The sequence below is a fragment of the Rattus norvegicus genome, chromosome 9, assembly GCF_021556685.1.
Source record: "Rattus norvegicus strain SHRSP/BbbUtx chromosome 9, alternate assembly SHRSP_T2T, whole genome shotgun sequence".
NCBI lineage: Eukaryota > Metazoa > Chordata > Mammalia > Rodentia > Muridae > Rattus > Rattus norvegicus.
In genome coordinates this window covers 59,684,503-59,709,871 of record NC_141542.1, presented here as the reverse complement: position 1 = coordinate 59,709,871, position 25,369 = coordinate 59,684,503, and the positions used below count along the sequence as shown (strand labels likewise).

Below are 25,369 nucleotides of genomic sequence, written 5' to 3'. Positions count from 1 at the left end.
ATGGCTGAGACACTCTTGTCTCCCCCTGAATATGTTTTTCTACATGTAGTCGAATTCTAGAATTCTAGAGCAGAAATTCCTCTGCTGCCCAAAATAAAGAAAGTCAATGGAATAATATGTCAAGCAGTGTGGAGAACACAGTTAAACCACAAGTGAAAAAGTTCAAATATAGGTAGTTGCTGGGCAACAGAATTATAATTGTGAGGACCAGAGTCTGATTGCCCCGCCCCTCTCTCTTTCATATGAATACACTGTAGCTGTCTTCAGACACATCAGAAGAGGGCACCGGATCCCAGTACAGATGGTTGTGAGCCACCAACCATGTGGTTGCTGGGATTGAACTCAGGTCCTCTGGAAGAGCAGTCAGTGCTCTTAACCGCTGAGCCATCTCTCCTGCCCTGATTGCCTTTCTCTAAGTAGTGTTGCTGCAGGAGGGTAGCTCAGTAAAGTTATCTGGAAGTGGATGCCTGAGAAAGGGAATGGAAAACAAGGCAGACAAAGCCAACAGGATTAAGGGAGTATAAGGAAGGAAGGAAGACAGACAAATGGATACGGATGACCGGGATACAGACGAGTCTCTCAGAGATCGCGTTTAATAGAGTTGTTGCCTGTGTCTTAGGTGGTGTCTCCTCTGTGGTCAGTCCTCAGGAAACTCTTCGCACTCGTGCTGAAGCTGCACCTCCTTCTGAAGTGTCTGCGTTGATTTTCATATTTAAGACGCTTCTGCCTCCAGGATATTCTTGAAACTCTATGAGGTAGAGATCTAATTTTAACTTTTGATACATTTTTCTTCCTAGTAGTTCATTGACAAGTCTATCATTTCTTTCCTTATTTGGTATCCCAGTTGAGACACAGCAGCTTTTAACTCAGTGCGCGCGCGCACGTGTGTGTGTGTGTGTGTGTGTGTGCACCTGCTCATTTGAATATGCTTGTGTATGTATGTACACAGATGCTCCTGTGTATGTGTGCATGTGTGTGTGTGTGTGTGTGTGTGTGTGCATTGCGATGTGTGACTGCACGTGTTCATTTGTGCATGCTTGGGTATGTGTACACTAATGCTCCTCTCTCACTAGTAATAATCAACATCCCAATATGTGATGAATACCTTCAAGTAGAAAAAATAATATATGCACATAAAAGAAAATCTATTTACTCCTCTAAAGAAAGGTGTTGCTCCTTTGTGGGAAGAGCACGGCCTTTAGGATCAGGTGGACTAGAATCATCAGCCTGCTAAGTGTAATGACCTGACCTGCTTCATCAGGTTGACTGAGGATGCAACACAGACACTGTCAGATTGTCATGAGCAGACAAGTCCGTCCACAGTGCTTCATACTGTACAATGAACTTGAGTCTTGTTCCTGTTGTTCTTTTTCCAAGACCAAGCTTCAGGGAGCCTGAGATCAGCAAAGCTCCTGCAGCTAGACAATGGTGTCTCCCAAAGCCAGGGTACTGCCTCAGGCCACAGCCTCGCTGCTCACACTATGACAGCCTGTGCTACTCACACCATCATGGCCTCTGCTACTCACACCACCATAGCCTCTGCTACTCACACCATCACAGCCTCTGCTACTCACACCACCATAGCCTTGCTACTCACCATCATTGCCTCTGCTACTCACACCACCATAGTCTGTACTACTCACACCATCACAGTCTCTGCTATCTCACACCATCACAGTCTCTGCTACTCACACCATCACAGCCTCTGCTACTCACACCATCACAGCCTCTGCTCCTCACACCATCACAGCCTCTGCTCCTCACACCATCATGGCCTCTGCTACTCACACCATCACAGTCTCTGCTACTCACACCACCACAGTCTCTGCTACTCACACCATCACAGCCTCTGCTACTCACACCATCATGGCCTCTGCTACTCACACCATCACAGTCTCTGCTACTCATACCACCACAGTCTCTGCTACTCACACCATCACAGCCTCTGCTACTCACACCATCCCCTGCAAGGCACACTTATGTCTGTGCCATCCCTGTTGAAGCTTTTCTTGCTTCACTTTTGGTCCTCAGAGCCTAAACAAATTCTGAAAATGTTAAATGGGAAACTCCTGAACTAGTGCATACCTTTTAAACATTGTGCCATTCCAAGAAGTAGGGCAACATCTAACACCACCCACCCCCATCCTTCCAGGAACATAAACCATCTTTTTTTCCTATTATACCTCATCAACTAGCTATGTCCTTAGTACTTAGGGGTCATCAAGTTGGCTCACCGTGTTTGTGTGTTCTTGTTATCTAATCATTTTTTTTCAATTAATAATGACACCAAACAAAAGAGTCATGGTGGTTCTGGTTAACCTTTTACTGTGCCTAATTGAAAAGATTAGATATTATAGATGTATAATATAGGAGAGAAAAACCACAATGTGAAAGGTTTGACTCTAACCATACTTTGAGCTATCTGCTAGAGGCTTGGGAACATATTTTTCATAGATAAGGTATAACTGTATAGACATAGGTATATATTGTGTGTGTACCATCATGATTACAATTTGTAGACTAAATCCGGTTTTTAAGAAAAATTAGATTTAGCTTTTGAAAAGCTTAGAAAGCTTTTTCAAAGGTTCCTCTCCCCCTTTGTCCTTGCCCAGCTCAGACCCCTTCTCTTTCTTCTAGCTGCTGATCCAAGGCCTGAGAAGCCACACCAAAGCTTTGTTTCTTTGGAGCAGGATTTTGTGAGCAGCACTTTGTCCTACTAAACACCTAGCCACAGTGTAACAAGTGCCTCTATTCACAGATCACTGTGTCCTTTGGAAGGTTGGGACCTTCCTTTTGCCTACAATGACAATCAGGAAATGAATGACATTTTGCCATTTCCCACCTTGTGTCTCTGGGAGCTAGTGAGTTAGGGTCTGAAAGATGTCACTTTTAGGGACACGTGCTCTCGAGTCAGATACCCTGGGTTTGCAATCAATTCCATCCAGACCATTACTGTCTGACACAGCAGTTACATAGCCCAGCTTCAATGTTCTCATCTACAAGATAAGGATGGGAGATGCACCCCCAAATACTGTGAGGACATTCACTGGGTGGAAGCATGCAAGATCCAGAATGGAACATAGTGATGCTGGGTACTATGGATACCACGGAATTCCGTTTTTACTAAACTGGGAAATCACCTTTCCTTGCTTAATGCTGTAGTCTAGTCTTTTAAAATGTATTCGCGTGAAATAATAACACCATGGATTGCCTTGCATTGAATGATCAAAGTCTAAAATTTTAAATAAGGTGATTTTTAGGCATTTTCCTACTGAAGTATGCTAGCAATGCAAAACAGAATAAGTTTTTTCCATGTAAAGATAATGCTAGATTTTAGTTTCAGTATTTAACCACCAATAATAATTCATGTTGTTGTTTGTTTGTCTGTTAGCTTTGCCCAACTGTGTCTATTGCAGTCCAATCTCCCCATCCACAACTCATAAAAAGCAGAGATTATTTTTAGAAAATCCATAAGAAAAAAACAATAGATTTATAAAAGGACTGGACTAAATCTCCAGCTGGATAAGCCAGTCACCAATCAGAGAGTTCGGAGGGAATCCATTGTTCAAGGGTTAATTTACAGAACAAAGTTTGAATTTCCCCACATAACCACCTATGCAACTAGCGTGTTACTCTTTAGTTCCTCCCTTTAAAAAAAATCACACAGCAAAAAGAAGTCAAGGAAGGGACAGGTAAAGGCAACTAACATTTCCGCTTCAGAGGTAGAAAGAACAGAGAATTCTTCAGCTCATTTGAAAAGCTCAAACTTTGAGCTCCCTGACAGGGAGCCCAGCAGACACTGACAAGCCTGACGTCTCCCTGCGCTCCCTACTCCAGGTTTCAGTGAAAATCATGGCCATGTTAGATCACGGAAGACTGTGGAGCCTTCAAATAATCACCCTTTCAATTTGTCCTGTGTCGGTTTCCAGAGGAAACAAAAGTGGAAACATTGTATCTGGCAGCAAGCAACTGTCTCCACAGACCCTCCCTGGTCTGTATATCTGAGGCTGGAGCTGAGATCCCAGAGTGGCAGTGGTGAAGGGTTTCTCCCCTCCCTCCCCGCAGGCCCCTTGGCTTCTGAGGCTGTGGAATTTCTATTCTGCAAAGCAATAAAAACGAATGGAAAGAAAGTAAAAATTCACTTCCAACATCAAGTGCTTATCCACCTTCAGATTCACCGTTTTTCATGCAAAAGATTTCTCATTTCTCTACCTAGTGGTTTATGCATGAGAACTGAAGCCCATTTTATACAAGGGAAAAGATAGATCAAACATAGAAGAAACTGCATCTTTGCAAGTTAAATCCTGCATCACCCTACTGCCTTCATGGTGAGTTCCCTGTAGAGTCCCTTCCTCTGGTTACTTCAAGGGAGCAGCTCAGTCAGCCACCAGGCCTGCACTGGTTTTAGTTTGCTCATTCCAGTTAAAAAAAGCTCCACATAGTTGCTAGAGAGGCGACTGGGAGGAACACACAGCCTGCTGGGGGATTTCAATGGTTTGTAAACCTGTCACTTGAATAAAGGAATAGTATTTAAAACTTCACCGTTGGACAGGATGTCCAGCACTAACACACACGGTTAAGATAAACAGGCCCGGGAATCAGAATGGCTTCGGGGACTGAGGATGTTGTTTATGAGAGTGGTGCGATATTAAATTCCAAGAAAATGGGATCGGGGAAGAAGTGATCAGAATAGGAATTGAAAATCAAAACAGAGGAGTGGCCCAAACTTATGACATCATTTTCTGTTTGTCAGATCTGAACTGTGTTTTGTTTTGTTTTGTTGTTTTATTTTTTTAAGGGGGGGGAAATTCTGCTTTACTGTAAAAGGGAGAACACTGGGGAAGGATCCTTGGAAGAGAGGATTTGCTGTGTGTATTTACACAGTTCAAGTGGCAAGCAATCAGTCAGATAGTTTGCTCGTGCCAAAGAGAAGCCCATTCAACATCCGGTCCCAGCCGTGATCAGCACATGTGCTGTCCTCCACAGTGTGAGCCTCCCTTCTTCACCTGCAGCAGCAGCAGGCTGGGTCTCAGCAGGAGGACATGGCTTTACTTTTCAACATAAAAGCACATTATAATTTTTGAATTTAATGTATTTTTTTAACTTGGCAGATTTATGCCTAAATATAGGCTTTCTAACTTTATTTCCTATTCCCACCACCTGTGGACATTGGCGTCCAGAGATCCTGCTTTGAAAAAAGATCCGAGGAAGTGGTCATTTTGGATAAACATATATCTGTTTCTATGTGAGATCTAAAATTTTGAGAGAATTTATTTGACCCAAGCCTTGAGGTTGTAGCAACACTAAATATCGCAATAGAAATGTAAGAAAAACCCCACTGAGGAGAAGTTTGAGACTTAGAGGGGGCACAGGAACATGGGGAACCAGGACAGCGTATGTGCTTATAGTCTGATGCTCCTTTCAAGTGTCTGCTAAACAGTTTGTACCTAAGTTGAACTACAGTAATGGAAATGGTGTTCTGCCTCCTCCTCCTCCTCCTCTTCCTCTTCCTTCTCCTCTTCTTCTTTCTCCTCTTCCTCCTGATTCTTAATGCATTTGCTATAAGTTCTTTATGGGACACACACACACATACACACACACACACACAAATATATGAGAGAGTGTGTGTACTCTAATAATAGGTTAATCCCACTATACCCAATTATATGTCTCCTTTAACTAGGACCTGCCTCCCTCTCTTTTTCTACTAGGAATGTCTAATAAAATAGAACGTGCTAACAGACAGGACTAAAACAACAAACCTTTCCCTGCCAAACATTAGAATTTGCTAAGAGGAGTACTAAGACATGAAGATGGTCAGAGAGTCCAGGATAATGGACAAGGAAGGGCTGCCAGTCACTCACCTCCTGTTGTTAGCAACACAGCACCTGAGGACTGCAGAGCAAGTTAAACAGCCCGTCTTAGAACTTAAATCATTAAACCACATCTCCACGGAGTGTTCAGAGGGACTGTCTGAGAAATAATGGATTGTCTACAAACTTTTATCTTGGCTATGTTTTTTTTTTTTACCTCCAGAGTTTTGCTCTTTAATTATTAAAGTGTGGTATTAATGAATCATGCAATCGTGGAAGGAGAACTCATTATATCACAGCACACAAATGGCAAGAGTCTAACATATGGGGTATACCGTGTACATAGTACAGATGGACTTGCATCCACCTTCTGGATGGCTAGCACCCCCAGCTCCCCCCTCCCCTTCTTTACAGCTGCTCAGTCTGCAAAAATGCGCAGAAGTAATTTATCTGAAATGGCCACTATTGTTCTTGTTTCTGATTTGATTCCAAAAAAGCCAAATAATAGAGAGCATTTTGAACATCTATGTTGTGCACCTGTTATGTGCACTTAGGAAGCTGCAATGACTTTCATTTACGTCAGATCTCTTGACATGCCTTTCATGAGCCACAGTGCTGCTTTGCTCAACAAAAACCCAGGATGCTAGAAACCAAGGCTGTCCTTATTTTATTGACAAAATGGCAAAGGCAAATGTTAGTGAATGACGGGATGGAACTGTGTGGAAGCAGGGGCCACACCAACATAACTGCTGCTCGGGACATTTGGCTCACAGAGATACGCCTCAAACAGAGGCACTCCATGAGACTAGAAGATGCTGGAGTTGATAGTGCTGCTTCTCCCTTAGTAAGCACTACGATGTAAGTAACATAAGATGTAGATTCACCTTCTCTCTTGTTGCTTTTGGTTTTAGAATCTAGGCGCCCTGATCAGCTGTGTGTAAGGTTTTTTTTTTTTTTTGTTTTGTTTTTATTGTTGTTTTTTCTGATCAATTTCACGAGGCCTGCCACTTGTAATAGGAGTACCACCACCCTAATTTGCATTTTGCCTTATGGCCCTGACAGACACTGCTAACTGTTTCCTAGTAGATTGCCTTACATTGGTCTCCATATTCAGTAACATCATAGATCCATGAAAATACACGTGCTCAGAGATGATGTGAATTCTTTGGTGATGCGACCTGTATCTATATTAGAACAACAGCAGGGGCATGAGGGATCTACATCTAGAGAATGTCCAAACCCCCTTAGTTGCCTTTGAGGTTTATTAATTAGTATCATAGCATGATACTAAATAATATCCTAATAAATGGTCCCAATGCCAAGTGTGAATGATCAGTGCCAAAGGGTAAGGGCATCCACTTAAAATGAAGTATGCTGGACTCCATTCCCAACATTAATGAATGATGCCGCTTTCGAAGCTGATTCTCACAGGCTTGGTCTATGGAGGAAATTCTCAAGACAACTCAAGCTCTGCCCTAATGAGTGTATCCGTCCACCCTTCCCTGTACTTGACAGAAAACCTGCCAGACTCAAGGCGAGCCTCCCTGGATGACCAGGACACTGGAAGAAAACCAGTCTGTTCTCTCTGTGAGCAGCTCTTGAGGCAGTCTCCCTTGACATCAGATAACTGAGGTAAAACCAGGCAAGGCACAGGAAAAACCAGGCCAGGCAATGCCACTCTCTGGACTGGGGACTGTGTACTGACTAATACAGGCTCAGGCTTGGTTCAGTGCCTTGGTTGTTAGGTCTTGGCCTTTCTTCTTTGTGTAACAAAGTGTTCTAGTTTGGTTTCTTTTGTTTGATAAAAGGCTACAACCAAACTTAACGTGGGGAAGAAGAGTTAATTGTATCTGTCAACTCCCAGGTCATACCTCATGACTCAGGGAATTAGGGCAAAGGCTCAAGGCAGGAAGCTGGAGGAAGGAGCTGGAGAAGGCAAGGAGGACCACTGCTCTCTGGCTTGCTGATGACTTGCTTGCCTTGCTTTCTTACATAACTCAGGACCACCCACCCAGGGCTGTTATCTCACCCAGTGGACTGGATTCTCTGCATCAATCAACAATGGAGGAAGTGCCCTACACACTTGCCTATGTGCCAATCTGATGGGGTAATTTCCTCAGTTGAGGTTCTCTCTTTCCACATGACCTCAACTTTGTGTCAAATTGCAAAATGACAAAAACAACAACAAAATAACCTAAAATCCAAAAAGCAAACTGCCAACAAGGGGTTTCCATTTCATTTTGGGTTGCGTTTTAGAATTTTCGATTGATCATAACTGAAGCTCTGTTTTACAGTTGGCAGACTGATTGAAAAATTTTACCTAATTTTTAGATGGGAAGCATTCATGATGTTGCTGTATGTATATCTGGCCATCTAAAAGCACACTCTTTTTGGGTTTTATTTCCAAAGTGGATTTTTTAGGCTTCTATGTGTTTTCTTTTTTTCCTTTGGCCACCATTTTTTCTTCATCCAGTTAGGAAAGTATAGAGAAGCAATGCAAAACTTCAGTAAGGTATTGTCTCTGGCCTTCAGCATTACCCAGCCTCTATCTCCCTTACTTTTGAAAAAATAATTCAAACTCTGCCTTGTTAATCAAAAGTAGAATGATAGACTATCACAAAAAAGCCTGCAACCACTTGAAGTTAGATACTTAGCTAAAAAGAAAAAAAAAGCCCATTTCTACTTCTTAGTCTCTCAGGACCTTTTAAACTGACAGCTATATTAACCTTTGGGTTTTGTAAACTGAAGGTACCCATATCTGGCTTTTGCTCTCAGAAATGTTTGGAATTAGAACATTGTGAAGACAAATCAGGGGCTTTGTGGAGTTCCCACACTGGTTCCACAGGCGCATCTGTCCCCACACTCGATACCTAAGAACACAGAAGAAAGTCACTAGACCTTTGTTAGACAGAGATCCCATTGTAAACACACTGGGTTTATGCTTTATGAATAGATGCATTCTGGGCACTGTGTAACACTTCATTGTCACCAAGGAAGAGCAAAGAAGCTTCTAGAGCCTTTAGAGACCTCTTAACCTGAGTTTGATCTCATGTTTTCATCTTTAAAAGCTTTAGCAGTTGACTTTAGGTTGAGATCAAGGACAAACATACACCAGGTACAGCCAGGATTGTTTGCAGAGGGCATGGGGGAATCAATTGGAGGAGTCAGAATTTAAGATCCCTCTGCCACACAAACCATGTCCCCCCAAATAGACGCCAGACATGGCTCCAGGTACCAAAGCAAAATGGAAAGGAATGGTTATTTAACCTCTGTTTCCAAGGAGGCTGTCATAATTTTTATGGAATGTGAATATTTTATTCCCATTTGAAAGCACACTTCCAGAGTATGATAGATATACTTCAAGTGGTCATAACTGTCAGTAATCTCTTATGATCAAGGTTATTGTGAATTTTATCATTTCATATCTTCAACTCAACTTTTCTCCTAGCAGTTAGTTAATAAAACTAAGCTATCATGGAATTAACTTAGCTTTTGGTAATTAAGTATTTCTTTTTTTTTTTTTTGTTCTTTTTTTCGGAGCTGGGGACCGAACCCAGGGCCTTGCGCTTCCTAGGCAAGCGCTCTACCACTGAGCTAAATCCCCAACCCCTAATTAAGTATTTCTTAAATGACCAGATGAACCACCATATATGGAAACGTTTAAAAGTACATTTATATAGAGAGTAGTCTCATCATTGTAAATATAAGTTGCAATGTTCAGGGTTAAGGGGAAAGCCATCCCCTTAAACTAAATGCAAGAAGTAAAAATTACCAGAAAATTTAATGTCCTGTTTTCTGGGTAAATCTGAAGGAAAATTCTCAGAGGTGCTGCCCTTTCAGCAGAGAATCATTTGGCTTGTGTTTCAGATAGACAACAGTTAGTGCACAGGGTCTGTAATCTGACTTCACAGTTCTCTGACTTGCAGTTGGAGATTTTGTGAGCATGTGCTTGGAAGAGTGGATTCTTGACCAAGGTAGTTCACATTTAGAAAATCAGCTCACTTATTTCCCCATGGAGACAGTGTGACTCATTGGTGAGTTGCCCCTTTAATTTCCTCCTGGGCCTATGATGTAGAAAGTGTGCTACATGTTTGACTGTGACCAAGTCAGTTCTTTGGGTGTTGGGACAGACATAGTCAGGACACTGCTAACTTTTCATCAGTTCAACTCACAGCAGAGAAAACAGCCCCTCCCAACACCTTTCCTGAGCAATACCATAAGAGCATTTTCTCTATCAGCAGGTTGCTAAGAGTATATTGCATGAACACTGGCCTGGGGCTGTAGCTCATTAGAAGAACAACTTGTCTGACACAGGCAAGGCCCTGGATTGAAACCTTGGCCCCAGAAAAAAGGGGTAAGGGGACAAGGCCTATAAATGTCTGGTCTCAAATACACACATACTTGTGTACAAACACGGGTTTTCAAAGAATTGTTCATCACACAAGGAGAGAAAAGGCATACTTTTCTAGAAAATATTAATTTCACATGTGGAATCAGAGGAATGAGATATTTTACTGCTTCAGTCAGACTATGGACATGTGGTATTACGAAGAATGTTAAACTCAATGAAGAATGTTAAACTCAGACATTCAAAGAGTTTGTCAAACAAAATGTGAAAGAATTGAGAAGAACAAAAGAGGTACCCAAGATACACACACATGCATGTATGCACACATATGCACACACATGCATGTACACATAAACACTCAGACACACACACATACCCACATGTATGCATACACAGACACTTAAACATACATACATGCATGCACACCACACACATACACAAACACACACACTGATATACATACACTTAGAGACATATACAAATATATATATACACTCAGAGACATACCTATAAACATATACACATTCACACATATGCAAATACCCACGCACATATATATTCATAGACACATAAACTCTGAGACATGTACACACACTTAGATACACACGCACATACTCATAGGCACAGAGAGATATATCCATACACTCAGAGACACATACATAGATACACACACACACACACACACACACACACAAATAGATTCTCTCCCTCTCTTCCCCAGACACAGACACACAGACCCACAGACACAGACACACACAGACACACACACACACACACAAACACAAACAGATATACATACACACAGAGTCAGGCACACAGGTAAATACACACAGAGACAAACGTATACACTTAGAGATACACAGACCCACACATATACACTTTTCAGAACAGAGACAGCACTGCCAGCTCTTGAACTCTTTTTGCTTCTAATTACTGTCTCTGTAGTCCATAGGCAATGCCTTGCCACAAGAAAGGTGGAGAATATGAAGGGATGAAGGAGATGAGATGAAGGAGAGAGAGCACCTGGTGTCATTTTCATGGTAGAGACATGACCTACTCAATACAGATGTTCAGAATAGGAACTGTGCATTCACACAACACCTGAGGCTCTTCTACACGAGGGCCTTGCGTGCTGGATACCAGACTATGATCCATCACGTGCCCTTACTGTACTCTCCGTTCATAGCACATAGGTGAATCTTCACCCATCACCTGCTTTCTATTCTTCTAATAGAAAACCTAAGCCTGGGTAACTTGCAAACAAAAGAGGTTTACCAGGTTTACCGACTCCCTGCTGCAGGTTGGGAAGTCCAAGGCATGGTACTGGCAAAGGCCTTTGTTGCTTCAGTGCATAGAGGGGATTGGAAGTGAGATAAATGGTTGTGTAGAAAAGGTGAACACAGACTTTCTGCCTTACAATGCAGTGGCTCAAGTAGTCTCCTGAGAGTAGGAACTCACTCTCTCCCAATGACACAAGCACTTTCCCACTGCCACCACTACCACCACCGTGGCATCCAAACTTCAATGTGTGATTTTGAATGAAGACAAACTATGGCAAGATATGTATTAGCTCACACTGTATGTGTTGGTTTTCATGAATCTGGGTGCTTATTTAACCTAGAACATTAAAAGAGACACTGGTATCACAGGCACATAATATTTGTTTATATTTTATGGGTGACAGAATCCCTATGGTTAAAATCCGCAGATGTAACCACCTTCACACAGACACATTAACTTCTCCAGATAGCCATACAGACTGAAAGACCTTTCTCTGAAATCATCTCCCACATGACAAGATGGGTTCCCACAGACAAAGTACAAAGAGAACGGGCCATTTTCTCTTCACATTTTAAAGTACATCTACTTTGTTTGGCTGCTGACGAATGGCAGGATGCTTATCAATTGCTAATCAAATCTGTTCTCCTTCCCCTCCTAACTTTCTGTCTCATCGTCTTTCCCTCTCATCTGTTTGTCTTTTAGGAAGGAGAGAATACGCGCACCCACCATGCCCCAGTAGCCATGTTATTAAAATGTCACTTGCCTGGTTGCTTTAATTTTTACTTTACCAAGAAGCAGAGTGCTGCGTGACACAAGATATTGGTTTCTATGAATCTCAGAAAGATGTCAGCTTCCCAGGTGGAAAGCATATATCTTGGGAAGGTGTTTCTTGCCAACAAAACTGTCTCTTTGGAGCTCTCATCAAAGTGTTCAGCGACCGCCCCAGATGAGAAGCAGAAAAAAATATTTCCAGATGATCCCTGTGATCTTTTGGGTAAATTCTGAGCTCTAGGGGGGCAGCCCCAGCTATGTGGCTTGTTTGTTTCTTCTTCTGTCCCCAGGTCGAATGGAAGTTTGAGCCTATAAAGGCATCCAAGGTGAACTCACTCATTCACACAACGGGGTAGATGGCTCGCCACGGGGTGCTCTTGATGGCGCTCTGTCCACTCTAATTCGAAACATCCAAGCAATGGGAGTTCCCCCACTTCCCTCGCAAGATTACCCTACAGTCTAATAGACCTTGGCATTAAGAAGATTTTCAATTGGTAATTGGTAATCAACCTAAATTTCCCTTTTCTTAATTTCATGCCATTACTCCAACCCTGATCCCTTGTTCCACCCAGTTCCTCTCCCTCATTACTGTTTACACACTCTCCAAATACTTATAAATAGCTGGCAAGAAAAAGAAAGGAAGGAAGAAAGAAAGAGCTCTTATTCATCTCATAGCTAAGCCACAGATAGGTTTTTTTTTTAAGTCAGTTCTCATAATACACGTTTTTTCCTTAAAATAGTTTCCTTAACGTGCAAAGATTCAAGTTTTTTTTCTCAATAGGCAAAACAAGGGAAAAGGTCTATAAATGGAAAGCACAGCCGTTTGTAATGAGCTAGAGGGGGATAAAAGCGTCCTTAATGTGGCCGAGGGATAATGGTCTAGTTAGAGTCACCTTCCTCTGTCCTTTAGACATGAACAAACCCTTGAACCATTTGGGTAAAGTTTTTGTCCCCTAATGTAGCCTATCTTACATGCCTTCTTGTATCGCACAGATATATTTAGTACTCTATAATATTAAATAACCACATACCTAACAGGCATATTATAGTACATATAATATACTATAATATAGTACATATAATATAACAATATAAAATACTACTAAAACATGTATCGCCTGCGGTTATATACAACATTGCGAGGTGGTCTTTAAGAGCACTAAGCCCCAGTTTATGCTTTATTGATTACTTGAACTGTTCCTCTGAACATTTAGACCACTTCATGCATTTGGTTTATGCTTTATTAACAGCATGGATTGTTCTCTTTGAAGTTTGGACCATTTCATGTGCTTGGTTTAACATTACAATCAAAAAGACTGCTTCCGGTGTAAGCCTTCACGTTGCTTTAAAAAAAATTGAGATTTCCATCCAACTGCCTTCAAAAGTCCTGGACTTCCTCTCTGACAGTCATTTCAGAAATAATGAGTCCCCCTCCCACTGATCAATCCAAATCTTTTCATTAGTGGGTTGAGCTGGCCTGGGTCCTTGGGCGAAGTGACACTGTCTGCTATTTTGCCTGTTGTCACAGTTTTAAGTCAATATTCAGTGCTATAACTTAGTGGCCTTTGGTTCTAAGGTAGTGACATTCCTGGTGTTTATTTCACCTTCTAGAGACTTCTGCTAGAAATCTGGAACATTTGCTACAATTATCAGATTCAACAGACCTTCAGTCTTACTGCATGAGCAAAGTCTAAGTGACCATTCACTATCTCTATTTTTCCCCCTTAGGCTAAGTGTTAGAAGGTCTAGAATGTTACAGCAATTTCTAAGAATTTCTTGTTCACATGTATTTTGGTACCACAAGGCTCTTTTTAGTTGAAAACAACTGAAATAAACTTTAGCCAATTTAAGCAAAAGGGAGGGAATTGGCTGAGACATGCTCTGGCATTTCAAAGAACACAACATGAGTTGACCGAACAGGTCTATGGAGGAAGAAAGCCAGCCAGTTTCCAGCTTCCTGGAACAAATGTAAAATGTATGCATTATGCATCTTCTGCCATGTCATCGAGTGTATCCTCTTCCAACAAATCCAGCAAGCCAGCTCTAGACTCTATGTTTATGTTTTAAATTCCAGAGAGAGAGAGAGAGAGAGAGAGAGAGAGAGACAGACAGAGACAGAGAGAGAAACAGAGACAGAGACAGAGACAAAGAGACAGAGAGGGAGAGAGAATCTCAGTTTGTGTCCCCATTGACCTGGTGCATAAACTGGACCATGAATTTAGAGACCAGACATTGGCAATACATTTGGCCCCACTTTTGTACACTAAGTATCCCTTTCAGAGAAGGGGGAACTTGTTGGAAGAAATCCATACAGTAGAGACATCTGATTCTTGGGACTTAAAGTTACATTACACAGAGCTATTGAGAAGTTTAACTTGCCTTATGCAATCAATTTTTATCCATGCACCTTTCCTGATTTTTTCTGAGGTAGGCATATGCAGTCTCTAACTCTTTTTTTTTTTTTTTTTTTTTTGAGTCCTTTAGCAAAGACATGGAGGTGAAAATCTGGAATCTTTCAGATGTACCTGACCTTCAAAGTCTCAGTCAAGGTAGTACTTGTCCATAAGATGAAAACATAATTGACTTTCTGTGTTTTAGTTGCAGCTCATCTAGGCTTCTTCCCAAGCTCTCAATCAGTCATGAGTGAGGATAGGGAGAAAAATTAATTAAATGTCCAATCAAGTTTCGAGCTGTCATGCCTGATAATTTAAACAGTCTTTCTCAGTTGGTGCTCATTCTTAACATTTGGATAAAATGCCTAGACTCATGTTTTTTCTCCTATGCTCCTTCTGTTCTTTATGATAGTGTTCTTTAGGGTGGGGAACGTGTGCGCGGTTTATGGATGCTGGTGGCTACAGGAACAAATAGGGATTCCTCCATTCACTTAGTGCCACCCTCAAATCTTGCCACTCAATCTTATTTGTTTTAAAAAACTAAATCTGTATTTTAATTTTATGTGTATGAATGTTTTGAGTATATGTATGTGTGTGTGTGTATATATATATATATATATATATATATATATATATATATATACATACATACATATTGGGATCACACCACACACCACATACATACTTGGTGTCTGAGGAGGCCAGAAGAGGGTATTGGATTCCCTAGAACTTGAATTATAAACAGGCTGTGAGCCACCATGTAAATGATGAAGGTTGAACCCATTGAGCCCAAGGCCTATGGGAGAGCAGCCAGCAGCCAGGGTTTTTAATCTCTGAACTCCAGCTGTCTCTCATCGCTATGTAACCTAAATGGCCAGTCATAAGATGACTCCAAATGAAGGTCATTGTTCAAAAGAGAAGCGTATCATGTAGCAAGTAGGTACGACTCTGACCCTTTACTTGGGATTAGATAGACTGACCATGGAAAACCAGCAACTATTCTCATACACACGGCCTCCATCCCTCTGCCTACAGCACTCTGACTCCTCGCCCTGATTTCAGCATAACTGTGCTCATATACGGCCATTTGGCCTGGCAACAACAGTACCTATGCTTTACATAACCAAGAGTAGCCAATGAAACTCAGACCAAAGCCTTCTCTCTTACTTAACCATGAGGTAAGAACACTCTTCAGTCCATGTAGACAGAGATGACTTTTCCATTCTTAGAGAAGATCCTGTGGAGAATGTCCATGTATCTCTAGGGTCTCTTAGACTTTAAAATTTGCTGGTTATTCCCATGAGATAAAATACTGTGGTCTAGGATCATCTCCTGGCATAGTTAAGCTGTGGTTTGCAGAACCTCTCACTACACTTTTGTTCTGATTGATCAAGCACAAGTCCCATCTTCAAGTGCAAAATTGAGTTTGATATTGTTCAGAGAATAGCTTTATCTCATCTCGCCCTAGTCACCTGAACTGTGGGAATTTTCCAAGGTTGCCTAAATGTAAAGAAAATGTCTGAAGAAGAAAAAAAAGAAAGAAAATGTCTGAATGCTTCTTCCCAGAGCTAATGAGTCTAGACGATTTTCTCTTATTACATGTTTGTAAACACTGTGGTTCCTTTTCAGATCAAGATGGTCATGGTGGTCATAGTAAATGATCTTTGATTGAATATAATTATTTATATTACAATAGTGTATTTTGCTTTATTGTAAGACCAGGTGATGCTTTGAGGGAGACTTCTATAGAGCGTGTCTTCTCAGTGGTGCCTTACCAGAACCCAGAACCAGGATTTTAGTTGGCTTTTTCTTTAGTCACTGACTTTTACTGGTCTTGTGTATGGAATAAAAAAAATGAATTCTATGCAACTGTTGTGGGTTGAAAAAAAATCAGTCTATCTCTAATTTCTGTTCTGGGATGTTTTCTTTTGTAGCTTGGAAGTAGTGGCAGCAGGTAAGTCAGCCAAACATCTATTATAGTTTTCATATTGACTGCTTCAGAGGCTGTCATAATTCTCCTGCTGCTGCTTTGGCTGTGTGTGTGTGTGTGTGTGTGTGTGTGTGTGTGTGTGTGTGTGTGTGTGCGTGCTACATCTGACCTTCTTAGAATGCACAGGTTCTTGTGAATTGGATGTTCTCTTTGGACAGTCTAAGCAGACCATGGTAATCAATTTCCTTGGGGAGCACACAGGTCTAGGTGGTCTCTGGGGCCCACAAGTGAGGATCTGTGAGTTTTATATCTCTTTCTCCCACAAATGATGACTCCCAGGTAGTATGAAGAGAGGGACTGTGGGATGCAGGTGCCCTCTGTGTTCTCTCTCAGCACTGTACCATTCAGATATTCCTTCACTGAACATCCTTGACCACCACTATTTCCAAGACAGACAGTACAAGAAATGACTTCTTGAATTCTGTCTTAGGCCAAACTGTTAGTGGAACTCTTGTTAGCTGTCCTTCTGTATTAAAACAGAGCCAGGTAATGAAATGTGCAAGTCTGGATGATGCTCCTCCCAAAACAAACAGGAATGTGCCACAATAGACTCCATTACAGTTGTCAACATTTCTTTCAGTGAGTATATTTAGGGCTGGCAGACACACAGAAGTGCTGCGTTTATGGAGCACAAGAACTTAGGGGGTGATGTGCTTCAGGCTTGGCAGATATCACAAAGGGAAGTGTGGTATATCACCCTGACTGCTTCTTTACTGAGACATCCCCCCCCCCCCCCGGAAAAAAAACTTCATGGTTGCTTTAATCATATTATAATAATTTTCTCTAGAAGAGTGAGTCCAGATGAGTCCAAAATGAACATATCAATTAATAATACTCTGTTCCTTAGTACAAACCCTTGGTGCGTATTACACATACCCAGTGAACTAGAGTTTAGATATACTAGATGCATTTATTAACTTTTATCTTCAATATGATCTTGCTGACTCTCATTAAATAAATAATTCAGTCTCTTTTCATATTCATATATGCTACATTATTCCTCAATATTTATATATGTATGCATGCTCAAAATATAAACACTTGTGTTTCCATGTCTTATACTTTATCTTTTAATTATATCTATTTAAATTCTGGTTTCTCAAGAAGGCACTCTTGCTTAGTAGTTGTTAATTTACAGAAAACTTATATAGCGCCTAAATAAGCAGCCTTTAGAAACAAAACCAAACTTGTTTTCCGTTATCATGAACAGCTATGAAATAACCATGTAGCTGTAGTAGTCAGGCTGTAGGAGAAAGACACGCATTAGTGTTAGGCACCACACATCTATGGAGCCAAACCTTCAAGTAAGGCCTAGCATCTCCATGTTCTTCTTCATATATGGTAATGTCTACACCAAATCACATCTGGTTTCATATTCCTGCTACTGTTTCTCTAACATCTTCAACTTATACTTTGTTGTTCTGTTTGTTGCACACAGTAACATAGTAGGGAGCCTCACAACAAATGACCCAGCTGTGGGTGTGTCTCCTCAGCACCCAAGACTCCTGCTTGGCAGAGGCAGGAAGTAAGCCTGGAGGTGCCACAGCATAAACATGATCTGCTTACAGGGCCAAAGAGCTCACCTTTGAATGTCAATACCACATCAAGTAGAGGCAGGAGGCCCTTGGCTGGAACGATTCAATATTTGGGCTGTTAAAAGTTAATTCTGACCCTGTGTAAAGTTATATATGGCGTGACCTATTTTGTGTTTGCTTCAGGCTAGGGAGTGAGGTCCCTGTGAAGCTATTTGGTATTTTCACCCACTCACCCAACTCCTAGGTGGAATTACTTATGCAGAACTCCTGAGTCACAATGAAGTTACTCCCTGGACTCCTCTTAGGCAATTTATTTTCCATTTACTCTGTATCCATTTTAACCAGTTTGCTATAATCTAATTTAGATTAATGATATGCCAATATGTAAACCAGGGAGAAACACATCTTTCCCTCACAGCACCTTATGAATTGGTCAAGGGCAGTGACAGTTCCAAGGAGACCTTCTGACTTGAAAACTGAGTTCCCAGGATAGCTATGCCCCTGGCACTCTGCCACTGTGTGAAAAGCTTCTGAGAACATCACAGCAGGTTGTCCCTTGATCGCCAATCCACTCTCCAGAAAGGTGGGACAAGCCTAAGAAGAGCTTTGACACAATAGGCCTCTCCTGAGATGACTCCAAGTGAAGGTCATTGTTCAAAATTGAGCAAGGGACGCAGGCAAGCACCACAATGTATTTGAGGACACACACACACACACACACACACACACACACACACACACACACACCATACCAAGATGGTAAACAATCCAGTCCCCCTGGAAGATATTCTTTATTTTATAGTCTCACTCTTTTTCTAAAATGAGGCATTCCTTCTCTGCCAAGGCGACTCCAAAGGGCCATGAATGCTAAAGTCCTTCAAAGCTGTTAAACGCATCTTCAAATTTACAATAAAATCCAGCCCGACAAATTCTCCAGTAAAATCTCTGGAGCATCAGCACAGCACTTACACAATTTCTTTTTCATTCAGTATTTTAGTATTCAACACCTTGAGAAACATGGAAGACCATGTGAAGAAGAAAAAAAAAAACCCAGAAAATAGAGGCAGAGGAGAAAACAAAACAAAACAAAAACCAAAGCGCACAATAACAAAGACAGTGGGGGGTGGGGTGGGGGTATGCAAACAGCCACGGGAGCGATTAAACGTATGCCAAAGTCAACAACTGATGCGGGTTAGCAGCAGCTCTGCCCGGCAGGTAGAAAGCAACCAGCTCTGAGAGAAAAAGGGGAGCAGGAAGTGGGAGAGCTGCGAGCTGAGCCAGGAGCAGAGGCGATCCTGAGCCTCCAGACACACCACCAGCCACGCAAAGCACCACATACCTTTCTGGCTTGCTGGTTCTGTCTGCTGAGACAAAGCAGTCCCGTTCGCAGCGGGAGGCCAAATCAAAATGAAATTTTATTTAGTCTGCACTGTCCCCAGATTGGGTTTCAGAATGACTGCTTTAGGAGATAGCATGGATGTGGCCGATGCATGCTTTGCATATGAAACTGCAGTAGGAAAAGAAATCTACATAATCAAAAAAATCTGTGCTCTGTGTGTGTGTGTGTGTGTGTGTGTGTGTGTGTGTGTGTGTGTGTGTGTCAAAAAAAAAAGCAACCCTGGACTCCAGTGATTTCGCTGCTTTGTAGGCTTCAAGCAGGTCCTTTCAAGGTGAAAAACACTTTCAGAAATCCTTAAGTGATATTATCGATACGTATTAATAAATCTATATTCCTTTGGTTTAGGAGGACATGTAGTTTCCTGGATGCAATTGTACCACAGAAATAATTGATTTCTGTGTATTTGTGAGCACACTGAATTTGGATGTGAAAAAAGAAATTGAATTTTCAAACATGTGCAGATTATTTTGAGGGGTGTGGAGGGCTTGTCCTGACAATTACTGTATCCTCTGAGCCTTGATAAAATAAATTAAAAGCTTAAGTTCTAAGCAGCACTGAAACAGGTACTAAGAGCCTCTGATTTTTCCCTGGGAAGGCACTTAAATAATTCATATTCAGAGACTATTTGTAAATATGAGGAGACAGTCTTTTTTTTTCCTCAAAAAGAGCTTTAGATGGCAGCAATAATATTTTTAAATTAAGTAAAAAGGGCTCAGCTGTATAGAGGACACCCATTGTGGAATCTGTGGGTATCTGTTTACGCTGCATGTACATGTGTAGTGTATATACCTACTGTTTCTAAAGAAGGGTTACTGCCCGCCTTGGCCAGGAAGAGGTCCTGTGAAATAAGAGGACAGAGTGGGACTAGTTAGGAAATATGCATCATTATTTAAAAAAAAATACATAGCGTATTATACTTTCATTTCGATAATCAGTTCCTGGAGGTTGAGTGCTGTCAACTTGTTTGCTTGAAAGAGAAAATAAAAGCGATTTTGAAAGGAACAGTATCTATCTGTCTAAAATAACAGCAAAATATGAAAAATTCGAGACAGCCTTTCCCACTGTACATGTTTCCGAGAAACATGGATGGTCACTCTTCTGCCTTATACTCGTCCTGGGGACCTGAGGAGATGCTATGTGCCCTTCAGCTCTGAGTGAATCTCCAAGCCAGGACCCACAGCTGCACAGACACTTAGCCCCACAGTGAGATACAAATGCCTTACACAATATGCTTTCTCCACATCCTGCCAGCAGCCACTAGCAGAGGAAATGGTGAGACCCAAACTCTTTACTGGAACAGCCCAGATCCCCCCCTCCCCCATTTGGGTAATTTTCTTAGAACAGCTTTCCCCTGTTCCAACTTAGATTGGCAACCAGTCAATAATAATGTTTGCAAACGTGAAGGTCTCCTTCAATTGATCATTTTGCATTAGGTACCATGGCACACCACCAGCATAATTAAAACCTAAAATCCAGAGAGAGCAAGTGGGATTTGTTCTCTCTATGCCCCTGAACTATTGCACCTAGGCCTCTCTACAACTAGGGCAGTATGTCGGCTTCACTGGGGCTTGTGGGCTAGAAGGATCCTCCTTACCTTCCTTGCCTTGCTTTGCCTTGCTGTTATAATTACTCAGAGTGTTCATTAAGCAAGAGTTTTGCCTGACTATTGTTTTTACTGTCAGGGCACCCCGTTTCTGAGGAAAAGAAAGATGTGACTTCTTAGCAAATCTTCTAACCCCCAAATTCAGCACACCTGGCCTTCCCTTTCTACCTAGTAAGCATCCGTGAATATGCAAATGCTCGGTATCTCATTAATTTATTCCGCAGGCAATCATCGAATGTGAACCAGTCCTGTACCACTAGTACCGGAAATGGTACGATCAGGGCTCCTTGGAAGCAGCTGAAAGCCCTGGCTGCATATTGAAATACTGTTTCATCTTTATTCTGTCCTTTGGCACTCCAATTTAAACAAAGACTCTTACCTTTCTCTACTTAGCTGGCAGCCAAAAGCAAAAGTGAAAAAAAAAAAGAGAGAGAGAGAGAGAGAGAGAACCAAGAAAGAAAGAAAGAAAGGAAGGAAGGAAGGAAGGAAGGAAGGAAGGAAGGAAGAAAGAAAATAAAAGAACAAGAAAAAAAGGAAGCCTAGGGTTAATAATAAAGATCTTCCCTCTACCACCAAATACTAACCAGAGGTGATTCATGGCTGGAACAGAGCCTCCACTGCAAGCCAGCCTCCCAACAGCCTAAGTTGTCTCATCTAGTTATTTATTGGGAGCTGGGTGGGGGAGGGACCGAGGGCGACCTGCTTTCTGTGCTGCAATGCAGTCGAACAATCTTTCACTTTGCCCACATTAAAAGCCCTGAATAATGTTTATAAAATGTTAGGGAATCCCGGTAGGTTTCCTATTTAACAAGCCATGTATGACAAATCACAGTGTAATGTACTACGTTCTTAATCTTTAATTAGAATGTGAATATCTGCTAGAAACGCTGTTAACTTTGACACGTTAAATCTTCTGGTTAAAGTGTCTTGCAGCAAAGAGCAGAGATGAAACACTGTAACAATCTCCCCTTCTCTCCATTCACCCAGACGGTTGGGGAAAGATGATAACATCTTGTAATACCTGCTCTGTAGTAATTAATCGCTGTGGTATTTAGGACCATTCAAGTAGACAAATATGACAGAGACAGGGACAATTAGAAACCTCGTTCAAGCTACATTAACTTTTCCAGCTATTACAGCACAGCAGCTCAAGTTTGCTTGTAAAAGCTGCAGAGGGATTGCTATGCATTAGCCGTGCGATTATTAATGAAAGAAAAGGAGAATTGTGTTTATTGTAGTTTGAAAATTGCAAATAAATTTCAATTATCTGCTATGTCATTTTGTTAAACATGCACTCTGGAAATGCCTTTGTATTCTAAATCATGAGCTACTTAGAACAAACTAATACCAGAGCCCCTCAGGGAGATAGGACAGCAATATTTTTGTAGAACTGGACTTTTTTCTTTCTTTCTTTTTCTTTCGTAGAGGAAATTGGAGATGGGCAAAACTATCTGAATGGACTATTCAGGTGGGAAGGTCTACAGTGTCCTGGCATGGATTCGGTCACTATGGACCAACGGAGTTTGAGTCTAGTGTCACCAGCAGACATCAGGGCAATCAGAACCCGAGTGCTAAAAGAAACCCAAGAAGCCCTCGTTCCTTTGGGAGCAACTCAAACAATGATAAGGAATCCGTTATGAGAAGCAAATAACATAGACTACCTCTCCTCTTTCTAGTGGCAAAGCCAGTCTTGGGGAAAACAGGAAAATCTACTAGAGGTCCTGCTCAGCTGTCGAGGTGATCGGGGAGTCAATGCTCCTGGTAGATGGATCATACCTCCTGCTTTCCTGAGGATAGCTGCCATTCACTTTGAAAGGCAGACCTTGATCCTGAAACACACACAGGCACACTCATACACAGGAAGCAGAAATAAGTATGCTCTGTTTCTCCGCTGCTTTTCACGAAACCATCCATCTTGCAGGGCTGGCAGACTCTCCTGCAGTAACAACCCCTCCTGTGCGTTCCCCCACCAAAACCAGAACATAGTCTCTTGCCAGGGGCTGAGGAGTTTACCCTGTGACCCAGCAAACCTCCCCTGTTCAAACTTTCAAATCCAACCCTGCTATGTTTCCACCTTTGCCGAGCTCATGGGCCACTGGTACCCAGTTTATTATTCGATGTGACTGGCCATCAGGGGCTGAACGTGAAAAAATAATTCTGGTGTTCCCTGGAGCTGGGGACCTGATCCAATTGTCTTCTGTAAATCAAAGAAAGACCAGCTTAGCGTGGCACAAATCTGCATCCCCACCCCGGAATCTGTTGTCACACACACACACACAAAAACCCGCTCAGTGCCCAGGAACAATCTCCCCTCTCAGCCGCGCTGCGATGATGTCAGCTTTCTGATTACAAACTGCTTATTTATGCTTCAACAGCTGCCAAGAGCAGCGAGTAAGTGGCTAAAAGAGTGTCTAGACCAGGCTTTCAGGCCGCTATTGTCTGGGGGTTGTTACCTGGTTGACAGCGATGGGTCCAGCTGCCTGGTGTGAAAGGCAGCAGAGATGGCGAGACTGTGATTGACAGCAGGGCCCTCTGGGTCAGCCCGATGGCCCCGTGTCTTTATATTCCTGGCTCCAAAGGGAAAGCCAGGGTCCTGCCTAGAGGTTGGAGGTGAAAAGAAATGTTGGAGGGTAATGAAAAATCTTTTGGCCAAATTTGTGATCATGAACACTTACCCTGGGGAATCAAAGCCAGTCCAAGTGGCCATGGGGTAAAATCAGAATGGGCACCTGGAGTCCAGGGGGGCATTCATGGCCAGTGATGCCCCCAGGCCTTGTAGGGGTGAGGAAGGGTACCTAGGCACAGACAAGCTCACTCTTTTTTAAAAAAACTTTTTTCACTCCTCATTATTTTCTGTCAAGGAACAGAGAACCCCTAACCACGTCTCTGGCTACCTTTTAAATTCTCCATCCGGGTAGTCAGACGTGACTTCAAAAACCTTCCTTTTCAGTGTTCTTAGTAGAAAGCTGACAGAATCCCAAACAGCCCAACATTTGGGGAAGGAAAAAATAAGAAGCTTTGCAAGCTGATCTCAATGCTTAATTAGAATTTACAACCTCTGAATGTTCCTCCCTGTTTATTTTCAGCCATAACCTCCATCTGAGATTATAAATGCAGATTTAAATGTTCCAAAATGCTGCCCTCCACCCTGGGTGTCACTATCCACAGTACTTGATTGACACCTCAGTCTTGTACTCAGTCTTGATCCTCTCCTTGCCCCATTTCATAGTTTAGGGTTCCTGGGACAGGGAGAGTGCTGTTTCATGCCTTCCCAGACTGTTTGCTCATTTGAATACAGTAGTCAGGGTGAAACAGTGCACTCTGTGTCTCCAGGTGGCTGGCCCTTGTGGTTTTTTTGTGGTTCATTACCTACTCCTTGTGAGGAGCTGCGGCATTGATCTTTAAACATCATAGTTCCTAGAAGAACACCTAAGAAGTCCAATGGCCGGTGCGGCAGCAAGCCTCGACCACAGTCTCATATTCTCGCCTTTATTTACTTGCCCAAGTACTAAAAATGTGCCTTCCTGGCCTAGATCCCGGAGGTGGCTGTGATCTAGGATACAAAATAATGCTAACGTGATTGTTCTTTACTCTTAAAAAACGGTTGCCTTTTTAAAAAAAATGATGCCAGAGATCAGGAAGGCGCCTTCCTCTGCGTGGAAAATAACATCTATTTGAAATCACGGTGCACGTTCTGAACCTGCAAACTTGAATGAGACGCAGGAGAACACCTGAGGAGTCAAAGCTTAATTTGTGTATACAGTTGGCTTTCTCTGTAATATCTGATTCAGACTCTGTAACGAAAATGAAATCACATTAAATTAACTGTAAAAAATAAGTTGATTTAATTAAGCACAGAAAGACTTAATAGATATAATAAAATGTTAAAAAGTCAAATGATGTGCAGTTACATTTCAGTTAACACCGCTCAACAAATGTACTAAATTTATTCCTTTCAATAATGATGTGTTTTGAACATTTAATTAGATAAATAATGTCTAATCACTTCAGCAGATCTGAACTGGATGGGTTTCTTGTCATCAAAGGTGATTCATGCTTGATATGCGTTCCTTCCAAGGGAGAGCGAAGCCCATGAACTTCGGCTCTTCTCAGAGAGGTGGGCAGAAGGAAGGTAAAGGCTGCCTTTCGTGCCTCATTAAAATGCAGGGTTTACTAAACAAACCTCTATTTACAATAACAGGAGTGTTATTCGGAATAGGCTTCTACTTGTTTGCC

General features: G+C 41.9%; 1 long non-coding RNA gene across 1 annotated transcript; it reads right to left on the bottom strand.

Moving 5' to 3' along the window:
• Positions 1 to 565: 565 nt before the first annotated feature.
• On the bottom strand, positions 566 to 21,789 carry LOC120094677 (uncharacterized). Its single transcript, XR_015629114.1, has 3 exons — positions 21,718 to 21,789; positions 20,324 to 20,368; positions 566 to 748 (listed from the first exon to the last, which is right to left on the bottom strand). It is a non-coding gene; the product is annotated as an uncharacterized LOC120094677 (long non-coding RNA).
• Between the last annotated feature and the right edge of the window lie 3,580 nt (positions 21,790 to 25,369).